Below are 19,133 nucleotides of genomic sequence, written 5' to 3'. Positions count from 1 at the left end.
TTTATAGGATTTAGTATTAAATTCACATTTTTGGATTCTACTATGAGTTTTTGTGTTTTTGTACAATTTCAAGTAATTTCTGGCTGAAATTGAGGAGCTAGAGTAGAAGTCTGATTCAGAGACAGATAAAGCACTGCAGATGCTGTCCGGATCTGACCTCCTTACACTCAGAAGAGCTTCTCTGGATCTACAAAAGTTCAAATAGAGCGTTCTCAACAGCTATGGAAAGCTGACTTCCAGAGCTTTCAAGTAATGTCTAATACTCCATACTTTGCTTCGGATTAGAAGTCCCAAAACTGGCATCTAACGCTAGCTTCCTACCCCTTCTAGGCGTCCAGTGCCCACAAAGCAGAGTCCGGCGTCCAAATGCCCAGAGAGGACCCCTAGCTAGCGTTCAATGCCCTAGGAGCCTCATAAGATGTGGATCTCATCAAAGTTCAGCCAAAACACTCACCAATTGGGCCCCAAAAGTGGATTTTAGCACTAGAAAGACTGTTTTACCTTTAGTAGTCAATTGTTTAATATTTAAAGGATTATATTTTTGTTATTCAGACCTTTTTTTCTGAACATTGTAAGACTCAGAACTTTTGAAGAAGGGCTATTATGAGCTAATTTCAAATTCACTACTTTTGTAACTTTAATTTCAGAAATTTCTTTATTAAAGATAATTAAAGCAAGTTTTGATTAGTTGAATTTGAAATAAATTAAGATTTATTATCCAATTTTACAATTATTGAATTATTTTCTATATTTAAATTATAAAGTTGGTAGTTATGAAATAATAAGAATTTTATATGATTTGGACTAAATAATTAATATTTTGAAATATTAATACTGCTGTTTTGGAAAATAAAGAAATTAATTATATTATTTTTAATTTTTGGATTTAAACATTTTATTGAAAATAATTTATAAAATTGATGAATAAATAGTATTTTTATATACTATTATTGTCGGATTAAAATTTATTTCTAATTACTGTATTATTCCTATTTTTATTTGAAATTACAAAACTACTCTTAAACTTAATTTTACCTAAACCCTAATTCCCGAATTGGGAAAAAAAACCCTAACCCAGATACACCCCCCCAAAACCTAGCAGCAGTAGCACACACATAGTTTCCCTCACCTAGCAGCAGTAGCATACACACAGCTTCCCTTCTTCTTGAACAAAAGAAAAATGAAGCAGAAAGGGAAAGGGAGACTGAGTTGCGGCGGAGGAGAGGAGGGGGAGCTCACCGCCGCCGCGCTGTGCAGAGCCGCCACCGATCGTTCCTCAGTTCGCCGTGCTCTGTCGATGCTACTACGCCGCTGCCACATGCCACGCTTCGCCACGAGCTACCCAACTGCGTCACCGCCGTCCCGTGGAGACATCGCCGGACCGTCGCGCGTAAGGAGCCGGGCTGTCACTGCCATTCTCGTCACAGAGGAGAGAGCCCAGAGAAGAGAGAGAGATAGCGCGATGTTGAGGGTGGAAGATGCTGGCCAGTGACGCAAGGAGGAGCGCGACCCACTGCGCGGAGCTGCGCCGCCGTGTGCTGTTGTCGTCTCCTCAGACTGCTGCCGCCGTCGAGCTTCGAGGAGAGAGAAGGAGCTTGCGGAGAAGGTGAGGCGCGATGGTGGTGGGTTGTTCCGCCACCCCTACTGCCGTCGCCGTCAAAAACTGCTGCCATGGCCGCCGCCCTCCTAGCTGCCGCAGTGGTTGTGGTCCACTGTGTATGGTCGCCAGAGAAATCGTTGTGGCCGCTGAAACCACCGCCGGTAAGGGTCTTTGCATTTGGTTTTCATTCTTTTCTGTCCCTGGGTTTTTATCATCATGACGTTGTTGTCTAGCCGCGGTTGTCAGGGTTTTTCATCGCCGCTGCTGCTTAAGGTGGCTGCCGGGGCCGCTGCCAAACTGGTTTAGAGCCCGCCGCTATTTCGTTTCGCTAATTCAGTAAGTATTTTTGTTTCGAAAGCCCTGTGTTAATGTTCTGTTATGTGTAATAAAGTATTCACGAATGTTAATGTTTTAAGGAGTTAGAAAATCGAGTTTGCATGTTGCGACTGAGGCTGTTCTGCCATTGAGAAAGCAAGCGGAGTTGAGATTTCGGTTGCGGTTAATTTCGGGCTGAGCGAAAAGAGTTCAGTTGACACGTTTGGGTTATGGTTTCACGCATTGAGGTAGGGGCCTTTTTAGAAAACCACATTTTATGAATTAGAATTATTATATATGGATATTGACATGAGAAAATGTATCCTTGAGTGATTGTATAAGTCTTATGTCATTGTTGGTTGTCTTGGATGAATACAAATGCTTGATTGGCTGGGTTGTTGTTCGGTTTTGTGAAACAGAAAGTTCTTGAAATGCTTCTTTAAAGTTAATTTATAAAATCTTGAAATCGTGTTTATTCTGTTAAGAATTGATTTGAATTTGATTTGGTGTTCTTGAAACCTGAACACAATGCATCTTTGGAACAACATGATTTTGAGTTGATTTGGTTTTGAACCCCTTGAAGAGGGTTGTGGAATGGTTTGGTTGGGGCTCGGGAAGGGTGGCAAAGTCCAAGTTTTAGGGAAGATGCTGCCGAAATTCCTATAAAATCCGAGTCTTTATATGAAATACTATTTGGGAAAATTATGAGTTTAGTGCCTTTACTATTTTACTTGGAGGATCGTGAATTTAAGACTTTTTTTATTATCTTTATTTGGACCAATTATGAAAGCGATGAAGCTATGCTTTGAAAAGAATTATTGAAAAAAGAATTATGATTTCTCCTTATTTCCTAAGAAAAATAGTATGTCTTTGGGTGCAAGTCATTCGAAGGAAAATTATGCTTTAAGGCTGTTTTAAAAGGTGAAAAGGGTTTATGTTTTTCCTTATTTAACATAAAGATTGTCACTTGGAGGAGTTTTTGTGACTTTAAAAGAATTTGGGTTTCGATTGACAAATCTCATTTTTTTTGACGTTTTAGATAAGCTTTAAAGTATCCTTTGAATTCTGATTTAGCAAAACAAAAATGATTTTTCGAGCAGATTGAAATGCTTTAGATGTAATCATGGAATTGAAGCTAGTTTTGTTTAAGTAAAGGAAATGGTTTTGAAAGGAGTAATTGATTACACGACTCGGTTTGGCTTAGATGCTATTTTTATTACTCAAATCAAGAAGCCAAGGTTTTAAAGATTTTAAGCGAACTTGAGGAAATGAGTTATGTTATTCTCCCCTAAAGGCTTGTGACTCTACCAAGGAACTTTTGTTATAAAATCTCGTTGTTGGATGGATGATTTTGAATATTTCAAAATAGATCTTTAATTTGCCATGGTTTTGGAAGTTTTGGAAAGAGGATGCCGAGGGTGGCTTTGTTTTTAAAAAGGGAACCTATTTTGAGTAAAAGTGGCTTATGAGCCTGAGATGATTTGAGGAATGGGAACTTTAAAGCCAAGGCTGAAAAGAGTTGATTTTTTATTTCAAAGTGAAGTGAATTGAGAAAAAGTGATTTATGGCTTGAATGATGATTTTATGAATTTGATGATGTTGGATGGTGGAAGTGCTATTATGTTATGAGCCGGAATGGCTGTGTATGATAATGAATTATGGCTGATTATGTAATATGTTATGAGCCGGATGGCTGACTATGAATCATGAATTTAAGTCGGATGACTGAGATGAATGTTGATTTATGGTTGAGAATAAATGCATATATGCTGAATTATTGATATTGTGATTGTTGCACTTCCAATTATCTGAGATACAAGTTTTCCTGGGTAGAAGTAGTGGCTAGCCACCACGTGCTCCAGGTTGAGACTCGATACTCTGCTGACCCTATGTCGTAAGTGTTGCTGGATACTGTGAAAGTTCCGGATGACTCGCCCCGTGAATATACACCAGTGAAGGTGTTGGATGTGAATTATGATTATGATTGTGAATAACTCGAGTTGGGGATGCATGGCAGAGGGACAGTCCAATGATTAGCTACCAGGACTTGTCGGTTGGCTTTATAACCGACAGATGATATTATCAGCCACTAGGACAGGCATTCATCATATGCATCTATGTGACATTGTTTGAGTATGCATATTGTACTTGGTTTGCCTTTGTGATTAATTGTGGTTAACTACTAATTATTCTACCTGAAGTAATTGTTTGTTTGTGCTTGAACTTTCCTACTTGTGTTTGCGACTGGGTTTCTGTTGGACCATGGTGATTGGTTGTTGTTTGGACTGTTTGGGCCTAGGGCCGTGGTTGATCATGAGGTGGGCCAAAGGCCGTGTTTGATTGATGTTTCTGGTTTAGAAAAGTATGAAAAAAATAGTCTGGTTCAGCATAAATGAACCTTTTGAAAGGCTTTTGAATTTTTAAGAAATGAATAGTTTCCTCTTTCAGAAAAGATTTCGGATATTTCTTTTATAGTAAACCTTTGCTTCGAAAAGACGCATAAGGCGGTCATTAATCACTGTAACGATCTTATCGCGCGCATCCTATTATAGTAATTCTGCAACCCTATAGTGAGAATCCTTTTGAGGATGATGTTCTCACTCCCCTACAGGTCTTTTCTTTTTCAGGTTAGAGACGACGAAGTTCAGAAGATATTAATTATTTTCTGTCAGACGATATTTTTGTATTGTTTTAGTATTTATGTTTTCCTCGCCTTTAATTTTGCAAGTCTTGTAAGAGGGATAGGATTGTGATATGAGATGTTTGTAAATTAATATGTTTATATATATATATATCCTGTGAGTATTGTAATTCATATTGCAAGTATGAATGTATGTTTTTGGAAATCTCAGTTTAAGATTTAAACAGGCTCATATTTTAGTATTAAATATTATAAGAGTCGTCGTAATACCCGAGCTATTAGAGTGGCACAGTCGGAAGCGTGACGTTTTGATAGTTAGGGTGTTACAAACATCATCCAAGAAACACATTTTTATCATTGTATTTTCCTTTCAGTATGAGTTTCTAAACCTCCTAGGTTGAGGGGAGGAGTCCTGATGACTCCCATGCATTAATAAAAGTATTACTGTTTCTTCTTCGATCCGTGTTTGATTTATTTATAAGATGTATACTCGTTCTTCAACAGGGTGAATAGGATGATCAGTGACAATCAGCTCTGTTCATCATACTAAGACGAACGTGCCTGACAAACACCCGCATTTACTTGGGTTCGTGTGAATACGTGACTGGAAAGCGCGAATCAACAGTTATGTTTATACATCTCTTAGATGGCTAATTCACGACTTCGTTGGGGACTTCTCGAGATATCAGTTCAGCCAATTTCTGGGGAGATTAGGGTCTCTGTGGTATAGACTAGAATCCAAAGAAGTAGCATTCTCTGATCTGGAAGATTCGACCTTGTCTGTGGCGTTTTGAGTAGGATCGCCAGGAGAATGAACTGCTAGAGTGTCACCCTTCGTCAGATTGGATGACCACGGCCAATGGCGTTTAATCTGTAGCAGAGGAGATCAATGACCACGACCATGGCGTTGATCACTTACAGCCTGCCATAGACGAGATCACTCACAAGCAGAGAAGACAGTAATACCAGAATTAATTCAGAAAGACAAAGCAACTCCAATTCTTTTACCTTATTCTTATTGCTGATTACCCTTTTCTTTAGTTACATGTCTTCATAGTTTCAAATCTCATAATTCCAACAACCTTCTGATTTCATCTGACTAAGACCTAAAAGATAACCATAGCTTGCTTCAAACCACAATCCTCGTGGGATCGACCCTGACTCGCTCAGGTATTACTTGGACGCCCCAGTGCACTTGCTAGTATAGCTGTACGAAAGTGTGGGGATTCGTGCTACCATTCTTTTTGATCTTCAAAGTGTTCTTATTTTTCTCTTTGTTTTGATCTTAAAATTTTTAAGTTTGGTGTCTCTTTGTGTTTTTCCCTCTAATTTTCGCACACTAGGTGTCATTAGATCTAAAAATTTTAAGTTTGGTGTCTTTTTGTTGTTTTTCTCTTTCCTCATTAAATTCAAAAATAAAAAAAATATCTTTTCTATCTTTATTTTAATTAAATTTCAAAAATTTTAAATAAAAATTCAGATTTTAATTTTAAATTTTTATCTTATCTTATCTTAGTTTTCAATTTTCAAAATCAAATCTTTTCAAAAGTCTAATCTTTTTCAAAATTTTATCTTATCTTTTTTTTTCTTTCTTTAAAATTCAAAAATTTAAAATTCAAAATTAAAAAATCTTATCTTATTTCAAATTCAAATTCTAAAATTCAATTTCCAATTTCAAATTTTAAATCTCAAATTTCAAAATCAAACCTTTTCAAAAATCAAATCTTTTTTAAATTTTTATCTTATCTTGTTGATTTTTTCAAAATTCAAATGGAGCGTTCTGAACGGCTATGGAAAGCTGACTTCTAGAACTTTCCATCAATGTATAATAGTCTATACTTTGTCTCAGAATAGAAAGCCCAAAATTGGCATTCAACGCCATCCTCCTGCCCCATTCCAGGCATCCAGCGCCCAAAGGAGGAGACCAGCATCCAAATACCCAAAGAGGACCCCATAGCCACCGTTCAATGCCCTAGAGGTCTCCTAGGACGTGAATCTCATCAAAGCTCAGCCCAAACACTCACTAAGTGAGCCCCAAAAGTGGATTTTAGCACTAAAAGACTGTTTTACCCTTTCTTTTGTAATCCTTAGTTATTAATTTAGTATTTAAGAACTTTTACACCTTTCATTAAGGGGGGACGCACACCATATCTCGTTTACCATTGTATTTTGGTTTAATTATTCTGTAGGTCCCTATAGTTTTACTGAATTTTTAATTAGGTCCCTATACTTTTTTTCGTTTCAATTGAGTCCTTAGACGTTAATTTATTTTCAATTTAGTCCCTACCGTGACAAAATCATTTGAGAAAACATAATATTCTGTTTAAAAATCAAATATTCTCCTAATTAGATTAGAATTACTAATTAAATCCACCCTCATCTTTTTAAAATACCAAAACTAACCGATAGCAATTTGTCCCAAAAGTTAAGAACTTTAGCCAGGGATTGTTCTCTGAAGTCAGTGGCGTTTCTCCTCTGTTCGTTGGTGTCGTCGTCCATCTGCGTTGTTGTCGTCGTCTTCCTTGGCAGTGTGATCATCCGTCATCGTCTGTCGTCCTTGGTATGTGCTGCACTGCTCTGGGCTAGTCGTGCGTCTACTCTACTCTGCTTTGCGCTGGTGGTGTGTCGCTTCCGTCGTGATCCCTTGCTGTGGATCACCGCGCTGCACATCGCGTCGCCGTACCACGCGTCACCTGGCCGCACCTCACCTTGTTGCTCTGCTCTTTGGGTATCGATGCTGATGGTAGAATCTTCAAAAAATGCCCTATTCTAATCTCAGGTTCAGTGGGGAGCTATGGAGCTTATTTGGCAGATGAGTTAGAGAACAGGTGAGATCTTCAAAGGACTAATATAAAGTATTTAAGAATTAGCTGTAATTGCTGTTTACTTATGGTGTTTGTTATATTTTCTTATCTTTTGTGTAGCCAGGTAATTGATCAATATAGTTAATGATATTCTAGATATGATGATATTCCAACCTTGCTTCTTCATCTTGGCGTCCCATTTTAATCTCTTGGTTTTTGAAAGGGGACAGTTTGTGAGATTGTGCGAAATGAGTTTATATGTCAATTTTGCATGCATATATAGTTTTGAGCTTTTTCTGCATATAAACACTTTAATCTTACCATTATTGAATGTATTGAACTTTTTAAACTACTAGTTTCTATAACATCCATCTTATCCATGAGCTTGTTGTGACAAAATAAACTTTGGCAAATTTGTTTACTCCAAGAAAAATGTAAAAAAGAATGCGATGAAGAGAGTTGAACTTGTGATGAAGAGAGTTGAATTTGAGGGAGAATTGATTGACTGAGATTGGGAATAAGGGGAAGCTCAATGTTTTAGGGGTGTTCTATTTGTATTGTGTTATTTTTTTTTCAGTTTTTTTAGTTGTTTTCAGCTCCTGTCTCTCAAACTGCGAATTCTTAAGTTGTGTAAATTTGTAGTTCAGTTTTAGTTTTGCTTAATTGTTTGCAACTTCTGTTTGTTTCTCAAATTGTGAATTTGTTCTTCATTTCTACTTTATTTTCAGAGTTTTCCATTTTTATCACCAATTGTTCAAATATATATATATATATGTTCCAGTTTTCTGCTTGTGTTCAAATTCGGTGGTTGGAGAGACTGCAGTGATTGCCACCACGGACTGCCGCAGTTGGGAACCCAGGGAGGTTGGTGGGCGAGATGGAGAAGCCTTCTAAGCATGAGGATGTCCCTGGTGAGTCAATGAATTTAGGATAAAAAGAAGGGAAATTTTATGAAAGATGAATGCTTCAGAGTTTAGATGGATTTAGGTGGAAAAGAAGGGAAATTTTATATTCTTGTAGAGTTTGTAATATAATTAGATTATAGATGTGGATTAAGAGCTTAGTTGGCTTTAAAAATCTAAGGTTACATATTGGTTTATTGTGTGTACAAGAAGATGCAGTAGATCGGCCAACAATGTCCACATTGGTTATTATGCTAGCAAGTGAGACAATGACACTTCCTATTCCTAATCATCCTCCATTTTCATTTGGAAGAAAGATTAAAGAAGAACCAACATCAAATGCTTTTGATAAGGATCCTTTTGTCAATGAAGTATCAATTTCAAATAATCTACCTAGATAATTAGTATAAGTGTTCTATTTTGAAATTGTTCGAATTGTATAAGTAAATCATGTATGCCTTTTTGAATCATTGTTGTTTAAATTTATTATAGTGTAGTAGATTCTACTCATCATTCAAATAGATAGTGATAATTTCTTCTTTTTTAGTTGATTGAGTATGTTATATCTATTTGTTTAACAAAAATTTGAGCTATTTTGGGTGAAAACTGATCCATTGATTAAATGTTGTAGTTATTGAACTGTGTTGAGATTTGAGAAGTGATCCTGTAAATACCTAATATGGCTAATAAGGCCATGCCACTATGTTCTATACTGAGATCAAGATTTTGGCTGCTACTGCAGTATGATATAAAAAGAAGTTATAAACAGATAAAAGGAATTTTTGGTACAATTTGTATATAAATAAGCAAAAAGAATAACAGTGACAAAATAAAAGGAATTATATGAATATCTTTCATTGATTATTTATAGTTTCATCGAATTTTCAATTAGGTCCCTATACTTTTTTTCTTTTCAATTGAGTCCCTAAGGGTATACAAGTGATTTCACAATTTACTAACATTTTTTTGACGTTTAATATTAACAGTGACTAAATTGAAACAAAAAATAATGTATAGGGACCCAATTGAAAAGAAAAAAAGTATAGGGACATAATTGAAAATTCGGTGAAACTATAGAAACCTGCAGAGTAATTAAACCTTGTATTTTCTATCAGTATGAGTTTCTAAACCTCCTAGGTTGAGGGGAAGAGCCCTGCTGAGTTTCATGGATTAATAAAAGTACTACTGTTTCTCTTCAATCCGTGTTTGATTCAATTCTAAGATGTATATTCGTTCTTCAACATGATGAATGGGATGATCTGTGACAATCAGCTCTGTTCTTCATACTAAGACCGCGTGCCTGACAACCACCCGTGTCTTCTTGGGTTTGTGTGAATATGTGACTAGAAAGCATCGAACCGCCAGCTTGATTATACATCTCTTAGACGGCTAATCCACGACTTTGTTGGGGACTTCTCGAGACACCAGTTCAGCTGAGGTATGGGGAGATTAGGGTCTCTGTGGTAGAGGCTAGAACCCAAAGGCGCATTATTCTCTGATCCAGAAGATCTGACCTTGTCTGTGACATTTTGAGTAGGATAATTAAGGAGAATGGACTACAAGAGCTTCACCCTCGTTCAGATTGGATGACCGTTGACCCGGCGTTTGATCTGAAGCAGAGGAGATTAATGACTGCGGCCGTACGGTGTTGATCACATACAGCCTGTCATAAAAGAAATCCTTCATAATTGAAGAAGACAGTAATACCAGAGTTAATCTAGAAGGACAAAGCATCTCCAAGCCTTAACCACCTTCTTATCATAGTTTACACAACTTCTGAGTTCTGATTACCCTTTTTCATTCCTTTTATGGTTTAACCAAATTCAAACCAACAAATTCTTGATTCTCCTGACTAAGACTTGTAAGATAACCATAGCTTATTTCAAACCACAATCCTCGTGGGATCGACCTTGACTCGCTCAGGTATTACTTGGACGACCCAGTGCACTTGCTGGTTCAGTTGTATGAAGCTTGGGGATTCATGCACCATCCACTTTGCCTTATGCTTCTTGATGGGCGTTAAACGCCCCAAAAGGGTGATTGGGTGTTCAACACTGGCTTGAGTTCCTTTGGGGCGTTGAACGCCAGAAAAGGGGTAGTTCTTGGGTGTTTAACACCCAATATGGGTAGGCTCCTTCGAAGAAAAGTATATGCCATTATATATTTCTGGAAAGCTCTAGAAGTTAGCTTTCCAACGCCGTTAAGAGCTTGTCATTTGGACCTCTGTAGCTCCAGAAATGCTTGTTTGAGTGCATGGAGGTCAGAATCTGACAGCATCTGCTATGCTTTCCATGCCTCTGAATCGAACTTTGCCAAAACACCTCAATTTCAGCCAAAGATTACCTGAAATCATCAGAAAATACAACAACTCAAAGTAGAATCCAAAAATGTGAATTTTTCACTAAAACCTATGAAAATATAATGAAACTTAAACAAAGCATAACTAAAACAATATGAAAATGATGCCAAAAAGTATATAAAATATCTGCTCATCATCCATCTGCTGCTGAGTGGGTTCGAATGGTCTGTTATTGAACCTGTTCTGGTTTGTTCCACTCTGATTATTGCTAAAGCCTTGTTGAGGCTTCTGCTGATCTCTCCACCCAAGATTAGGGTGGTTCCTCCATCCCTGATTGAAAGTATTCGAATAGGGATTGTTGTTGGAGTTTCTAGAAGAGTTTCCCATATAGTTCACCTCCTCCATGGTGGTCTAGAAGTTTTCACCCGTGTCTATCTCATAAGCTGTCTCTGGACAATAAGTATTTGAGTTTTGTGTCCCACTCAAGTGTTGAGTGATCATGTTGATTTGGTGGGACATGAGCTTGTTATGAGCCAAGATGGCGTTTAGGGTGCCTACTTCTAGGATGCCTCTCTTCTGGGCAGCTCCATTACTCACAGGGTTCCTTTCAGAAGTGTGCATGTACTGGTTGTTGGCAACCATGTCAATAAGCTCCTGCGCCTCTTTAGGCATCTTCTTGAAATGGAGGGATCCACCTGCAGAGTGGGCCCATGACATCTTGGACGCCTCAGATAGGCCATCATAGAAGATGTCTAGCATAGTCCAATCTGAAATAAAGTTAGGAGGACATCTCCTGATTAGTTTCTTGTATCTTTCCCAAGCTTCAAAGAGGGATTCTCCCTCTTTTTGTCTGAAGGTATGTACTTCCACCCTGAGCTTGCTCAACTTCTGAAGTGGAAAGAACTTGGTCAAGAATCCATTGACCACCTTCTCTCAGGTGTCTAGGCTCTCCTTAGGCCGAGAATCCAGCCATAGCCTTGCTCTGTCTCTTATAGCAAAGGGAAAAGAACTTGGTCAAGAATCTATTGACCACCTTCTCCCATGTATCTAGGATTTCTTTAGGCTGAGAGTCCAGTCATAGCCTTACTCTGTCTCTTACTGCAAAGGGAAAGAGCATGAGCTTGTAGACTTCTGGATTTACTCTATTAGTCTTGATAGTGTCGCATATCTGAAGAAAGTCAAATATGAATTTGTTTTGATCTTCCTGTGAAAGTCCATCAAACTGGCAGTTCTGTTGTACTAGAGTGACCAGTTGAGGTTTCAACTCAAAGTTGGGTGCAGTGTAAGATCCTAGAACCTTTCTTGCGTCACCTCCATTCTCTGGGTTAGTTGCTATTGTTGTATCTTCAACTTCTTGCTCTAGAGCTCCTGTAAGATTCCTTACGGCTCTGCTAGCCTGAGCTTATTGCAGACGCCTTCTCAAAGTCCTTTCAGGTTCAGGATCAAAGTCAAAGAGAGGTTCTTTATCTTTACTCCTATTCATAAACAAGAAGAAAGAAACCAAGAAGGGAGGAAGAAAGGAGTCTCTATGTCAGAGTATAGAGCTCCTTGTTAGAGGCTTAGGTAAAGAGGAAAGAAAAGGAAGGTGTCTTCCATTTAAAAAAAGAAGTTTTCGAAAATAGAGAGGGAGGAAGAAGTAGAAGATTTTTGAAAAAGAAGAAATAGAAAAGAGTTAGGAATTTCCGAAAAAGATGAGAGAGAAAAATTAAAGAGATACCAATCTCTTAAAATTAGAATAAGATAAAACAAGTAACTAACTAAAAAGATTTGAAAATAAAATAAAATATTTGATTTTGAAAATTTTTTAAATTAAAAAGAAAGATTATTCAATCAAAGATTTGTAAAATTAAATTTGAAAAGAAAAAGTCAAACAAGATAAGATAAGATTTAAAAATTAAGACGAGATTTGATTTTAAAAAGTCTTGAAATTTAAAAAGAGAAAGTCAAATAAAGATTTTAAAATTCACAAATTAGAAAAAGCCAAAAGAAAGAGAAATAAGATAAGATAATATTTTTAAAATTTTAAAGATTTCAAAGTTAGAAATTAAAAGAAAGATAACTAACAAAATACTAAACTTTTAAAATTTGAAATCAAGTTAAAGATAAGATAAAATAAAAATTTAAAGATAGAAAAAGATAAACAAGAAAAACAAGATTACTAAACAAGACACCAAACTTAAAATTTTAAATTCAATTTTTGAAAAAATTTCGGAAAATATTTTTGAAATTAAAGACACAATTTTCGAAAAAAAAAGAAAAACACTAAAAGGACACCAAACTTGAAAATTTTGAAATCAAACGAAGAAAAACATAAAGAAAATTTCGAATACCAAGAAAGAAAAACAAGAGCAATTTTCAAAAAACTCAAGAAAAGAAATGAAAATCAAAGGGACACCAAACTTATGACTTGACACAAGACTCAGACAAGAGAAAAAGATGACTAAAGATGAAAATATTTTTGAAAAATTTTAAAAAGAAAATAAGAAACACAAAAAGAAAAATAGTAAAAGTACCTTATCTAAGAAGCAAGACAACCGTTAGCTTGTCAATCACGAACAATCCCTGGCAACGGCGCCAAAAATTTGGTGCGCAAACATTAGAACTCACACAACTGAATCGGAAATTGCACCGGGTCGTCCAAGTAATACCTCAGGTGAGTGAGGGTTGATCCCACGAGGATTGTCGAATTGAGCAAGCAATGGTTATCTTGCAAATCTTAGTCAAGCGAACAGAAAAGATGCTTGTTGTTGTAAACGCATAAAGGGAAATAATAGAGAAAGCAATACTGAATTGATGTAGAAACGATGATGAAAAATCAGTTAAGGCCTCGGAGATGCTTGTTCTTCTAGATTAACACTTCTTACTGTCTACTTCAACAACGAATGATTCATTCAATGGCAAGACTGTAAGTGATTAAAGCCAGGGTCAGTGGTCATTAATCTCCTCAGATCCAAACTAAACGCCAGGGTCAGTGGTCATTTAATCTTGATGAGGGTGAAGCTCCTGTATTCAATCCTTGGTGATCTTACTCAAAATGCCACAGACAAGGTCGGATCTTCCGGATCGGAGAATGAAGCTCTATGGTTCTAGCCTTAGCGCCACAGAAACCTCAGTTACCCATGACTAATGAGATTTTATGTCACTTATCCCAATTAACCCAGATACGTGTTGGAATCTATGATGCACTATCAAGCTGTAGCTCAATACTATCCTGTCAGGGACTCGCAAGAACTCATGTAGAATCAGGGGTCATACGTCAATTCCACCCAGATTCATAAGGATAAAGAACGAAAATACATCATAGAATATAATTAGACATAAATTGAAGTCAAAAGGTAATCGTATCAATCCATAAGAATCAGCAGAGCTCCTAACCTTAACCTAGGAGGTTTAGCACTCATACTGTACAGAAAATAATGTATGATATTTTCTGACGGGCTGAAGATTTTAAACATGGGTGATCTTTGCCTATATATACTAATCTAATAATTAAAAATTACAAACATGAAATAAACTAAGCAGAAAGGTGCAAAAATCCACTTCAGGGCTCACTTGGTGAGTGTTTGGCCCACTTCAGAAAGATGTGCTACCTTGAGCTCCCTTGCGGGTGTTGAACGCCAGTTTTGGGAGTTCAACGCTGCCCTTGGTTTTCTTAGGGCGTTGAACGCCAGAAATGGGGTAGTTGGGGCATTCAACGCCCGTTTTGGGCAGTCTAATCCAAAGAAAAGTATAGACCATTATATAATGCTGGAAAGCCCTGAAAGTTAGCTTTCCAACGCCATTGAGAATGCGTCAATTGGACCTTTGTAGTTCAAGAAATTTTCGTTTGAATGCATGAAGGTCAGAATCTGATAGCATCTGTTATGCTTTCTTTGCCTCTGAAACAGACTTTGCCAAAACTTGCCAAATTTATCCAAAATTCACTTAAAATCATAGGAAAAACACAAAAGCTCAAAGTAGTATCCAAAAAGTGAATTTCGTATTAAAACCTACTAAAACACAATAAAACTTAACAAAATATACTAGAAACACTAAGAAAATAGTATCAAAAAGCGTATAAAATATCTTCTCATCAAGTAAGCAAAAACAAACAAACATTGATAGAAAATTAGAAATTTAAAAACCCTAAATTTCAGAAAAAAGTGAAAAGAAGAAAGGAAGACCTAAGGTGGTGCTAGCGAATGAGGACCATGGCGTGGTAGATTGACTTGGCCATGCCAAACTTGAAGACGAGAGTTTGGAGGCAGTGCTCGAGGAAGTTCTCGACGGTGAGAGCGAGTACGTAATAACAGAAATAACAGAGAAGGTAGAACCAAATCACAGAAGCTCGCTAAAGGCAGCAACAATGTTGCTTGCAGTGGCGAGGTGATAAACAAAGTAGCAAGGAGATGATAGGCGAAGGCTAACCTTCAAATTGAAGTCAGAACAAAATTGTAGAAGCTCATTGAAGGTAGCAGCACAATGTTTATAGGTGTCGCGAGTGAATGAGCAGTGGCATGGACATGAACGATGGCGGTGAATTAAGAGGAAACAACAAATATTCAGATCAAAGATAGATCGAGAACCAGATCGTAGAAGCTCGATAAAGGTAGCAACAATAGCGTTTCTTACATTGGTGAGGAGATGAGCAGCGATGAGGAGATGAATGATAGTGAGGAGATAATTGGCAGCAATGTGAGGTGAAACGCAACGGCGTGAGATGAACGGTGGAAAAAGATTAAGGTTCGTCATTTATATTACCCCCAATTTCTCATTTGCAGCAGCACTAATCATCCAATTAAAAGAGAAACTAAAAATGATTGTGGCGATTTTAAACTGCTATAATCAATAAAAACAGCCACAAAAATATGAAAATTCAGGCAAAGACTAAAATCGCTCGAAATTGGCAAAAAAAATGGCAGTTTTATGTAACCACCGTAAAACTATTGCCATTTTAATCTACTTTTTTCTGTAGTGACATTGAATATCTTTTCCTTATAGCATAAGCAAATATTTATGAGCATACATTTACCTATGCTAGAAGGCACGATTTACCCCAACCTTCAATATATTTTGCTTCTGTTTTTCAATAGTATTTTTATTTTATTAAAAATAATATTAAAATCAAATATATTGGCGATAATAATAATAATAATAATAATAATAATAATAATAATAATAATAATAATAATAATTTGTATAATTATACTATGATGTTATAAAATATTATTACTTTTTAAATTATTTAACCAATAAATTAAAATAATAAAATAATAATTCAAAATAATAACAAATAATTTAGAATTTCATTCTTCTAGTTTCATATTTTGAAAATATTGAATAATCTTTTCATTGTCAATAGAATCAAATATCTCTCTTTCTATATATGACACTAAACAATCATTTAAAAATTCATCTCCCATATGGTTACGAAGTCGACTCTTTATGATGTTTATAGCAGAAAAGTTCTTTCAACTGATGTAGTTGCTACGGGCAAAACTAAAGCTAACTTTAAAAAGAAGAAACACTAATGGATAAACAATATTTTTTCGAGTCTCAACCAACTTCTGAGAAAGAGCACCAATTCCATTTAATTCTGAGAGTTGATCATCAGAACGCACATCTAGTATGAAGTTCTTAAGTTGACTGTCAAGTGCCAAAAGTTGAGTGGAAGAAAATTCCAATGGATATAAATGATCTAACTGGATCAACTTCTTCTTATCAAATGCAAAAAATGAGTGTGTTGGATTCAAATAAGCTATGCAAAGAAGTAATTCAGTATTCACCTCTGTAAAACGATTATTGAGTTCTTGAAGTTGTCTATCAACTACTTGATAGAATATCTCAACTTGTAAATGATGCAAATTTGATATGTTTTGAGCTTTGCGTCTTGATCTTCCTTGTGACATAAATATATCATCCATGATTGGAACAGTAATATTATGTTTGTTACAAAACAGTGAGACTTCGTCAAGTAAAAGAGATCAACTATCATCTCTTATATTTTGCAACCATTGCTTAGACACTTTGACTAATGCCATAGCATTTACAATGTTTTGATCATTCCTTTGTAATGCTTGAGATAACTCATTAGTAACTCTCAAGATAGTTTTCATTAAGTGCAAGTTGAACATGAATTCAAAGGATTGAATGGAATTCAATAAATGACATGCTTCAGCTTTTTATTCTGAATTATTTCCATCTTCCTCAACATATTCAAGAACATTAACCACAAAAGGAAATAAAGAAATTAATCTAACTATAGTTCCATAGTGTGAACTCCATCTGGTGTCTCCAGCTCTTTTTAAAGCTATTTTTTGATTCAAACCACGCCCACTAGAAATTTCTCCATTTTTTAATGCTTCAATTGTCTTAGTCATCTGACTATCACGAAGCATATCTCTTCGTTTACACAAAAAGCTCTAATAACATTTCATAAATTGGTTAACAAATTAAAAAGCAAAGTAATTACAACTTGTTTTTTTGCAACTATTACAAAAGCTAACTGAAGTTGGTGGGCAAAGCAATGTACATAGAAAGCATAAGAATTTTCTTTATCAAAGTTTTCAAACCATTAAATTCTCCTTGCATGTTACTTACACCATCATATCCTTGTCCACGTACTCTTGATAAACTTAAATTATATGTTTCTAATAATGACTCCAATGCTAATTTTAGAGATAAAGCATTGGTATTAGAAACATGAACAAGACTAAGAAAATGCTTATGAATTTGTCCTTCTTTGTTCACATACCTTAAGCAAACTGACAATTGCTCCTTAATAGAAATATCGCAGGCTTCACCAACCAAAATAGCAAATAATTCATCCTAAGATCATCAACAATAACTTTTGTCGTTTCACTTGCAACAGCTCTTACAATGTCTTTTTGGATTGAGGGTACTATTAGTTTAAGATTCCCGCGAGTATTTTTGAAAGCACAACCAATCTCTTCATTATGTAGCGCAAGAAATTTTAGAAGTTCCAAAAAATTTCCTTGATTAACAGAAACATCTGTCTCATCATTACCACGAAAGGCCAATCCTTGTCCCAAAAGAAATCTAATACAATCAATTGTTGCTGTCAAGTGAATTTGATAATTCTTTTTAGCTTGCTCAGATTATTTTTCAATAGCAGCAGTAATGTGTTGTTTTGGTATCATAAGTGATTCAAATTTTCTCCAAGCATGATTATGAGCACTATCATGAATCTCAACATGAGTTTGTAGTCTCTCCTTTTTTCCAATTTGAAAAGCCATTAGTTACAAAAACATCACCACCTTCAGTCTCGAATTTCATAAGATAACAACAAAGACAAAAAATAACATCTTTTGATATACTATACTATAACCAGTTGTCATAGTCATTAAACCAATTAGAATTAAATCTTTGAAAAGAAGAACCACAAGCAGTTTGCAAAAAATCATGAGTCCTTGGTTGACAAGGACCTTTTTATAAATATGCACATCTAACTTTGTCTCTGTCATTCGGGTGATAACTTGAAATCTTTGGTCGTTGTCCTGGATCTACTATAAGACTTTCTACTTCGAATTCTAAAAACCTCATTTTATTAGAAGAGGTCGATGAATTGTTTTTGGATTCAATCTCTAATGATGAGGTTCTTTTGAAATATTTCTCCATTTCTAATATGATAAAATTATAAATCTAAGTTAATTAATTAATAAAAATTTCACAATTCTACACAAATTAAAAATTACAGTATAAAATTATAAATGCAAAATTGATAAACATATGTCATTCAAATTATTTTCCAACAATAACAACAACTAATAATATCCCAAATAGCTAATTCAAAATAAGTCAATACACAAAAACAGTTAACAAACAAATTAATGAAACTAAATTTACAATTACATCATCAGAACAAATTCAATCACAATTAACAAACCATCTATATCAATTATCAAACAACAATGAAGCAAATAAGTGAATAACTAATAAAGCAAGCTGATATTGGTTTTGGTGAATCATGATTCATGAATGTACCAAGAATAATCCAAGATTGAATCTGAACAGCTAAACTCTAGGAGGCAGAACCCAGTAGTGGTATAGCGTCCAGCGGCAGCAGGCAACAGGACGAAGGTGTTCTCTGCTGAAGACCGAAGAGAGAAGAGGATCGCAGTCTTTGCAGAAGAAGAAATAAGAACCGATCGCTGAAGAAGAAGGCAGAAGGGGAACGCAGCTACGCTTACATAGAAGAAGCCAGAACCACCACTCCACCAGACGCGGTGCGGCGGCGATACAAAGAGAAACCGACAGAGCCACGCGGAACGGTGGGAGAATCGCAACAATGCAAGGAGAAATCAACAGAGCCAATGAGCCAGTGACACTGGTAGAGACGCGGAAGTGACTCTAGAAACAGGAGGGCAGAGACGTCAGCGGGGAGAGAGCCGACACTGGCTGAGACGCAGAGTGGTGGCACGTGGCAGCAAGCCAGCAATGGCTTTGGTCTCTGGAGACAAGAGGGCGAACTATAGAGGCTAGAGCAGATGAAGAAAATTGGGGGAGAAAAAGAAGGTTAGGAATTTGATTTGGGGTGTCATCAAAATTAATTATATAGTGGGGACAATTAAGG

At 36.2% G+C, this 19,133-nt stretch overlaps 1 long non-coding RNA gene across 1 annotated transcript; it reads left to right on the top strand.

Moving 5' to 3' along the window:
* LOC110265475 lies at positions 1,502-18,909 on the top strand. The gene is made up of 3 exons (XR_002351619.1): positions 1,502-1,761; positions 1,834-1,940; positions 18,895-18,909. It is a non-coding gene; the product is annotated as an uncharacterized LOC110265475 (long non-coding RNA).

Source organism: Arachis ipaensis, chromosome B08 (genome assembly GCF_000816755.2).
Source record: "Arachis ipaensis cultivar K30076 chromosome B08, Araip1.1, whole genome shotgun sequence".
NCBI classification, from domain to species: Eukaryota; Viridiplantae; Streptophyta; class Magnoliopsida; order Fabales; family Fabaceae; genus Arachis; species Arachis ipaensis.
This window is presented reverse-complemented; position numbering and strand designations above follow the sequence as displayed.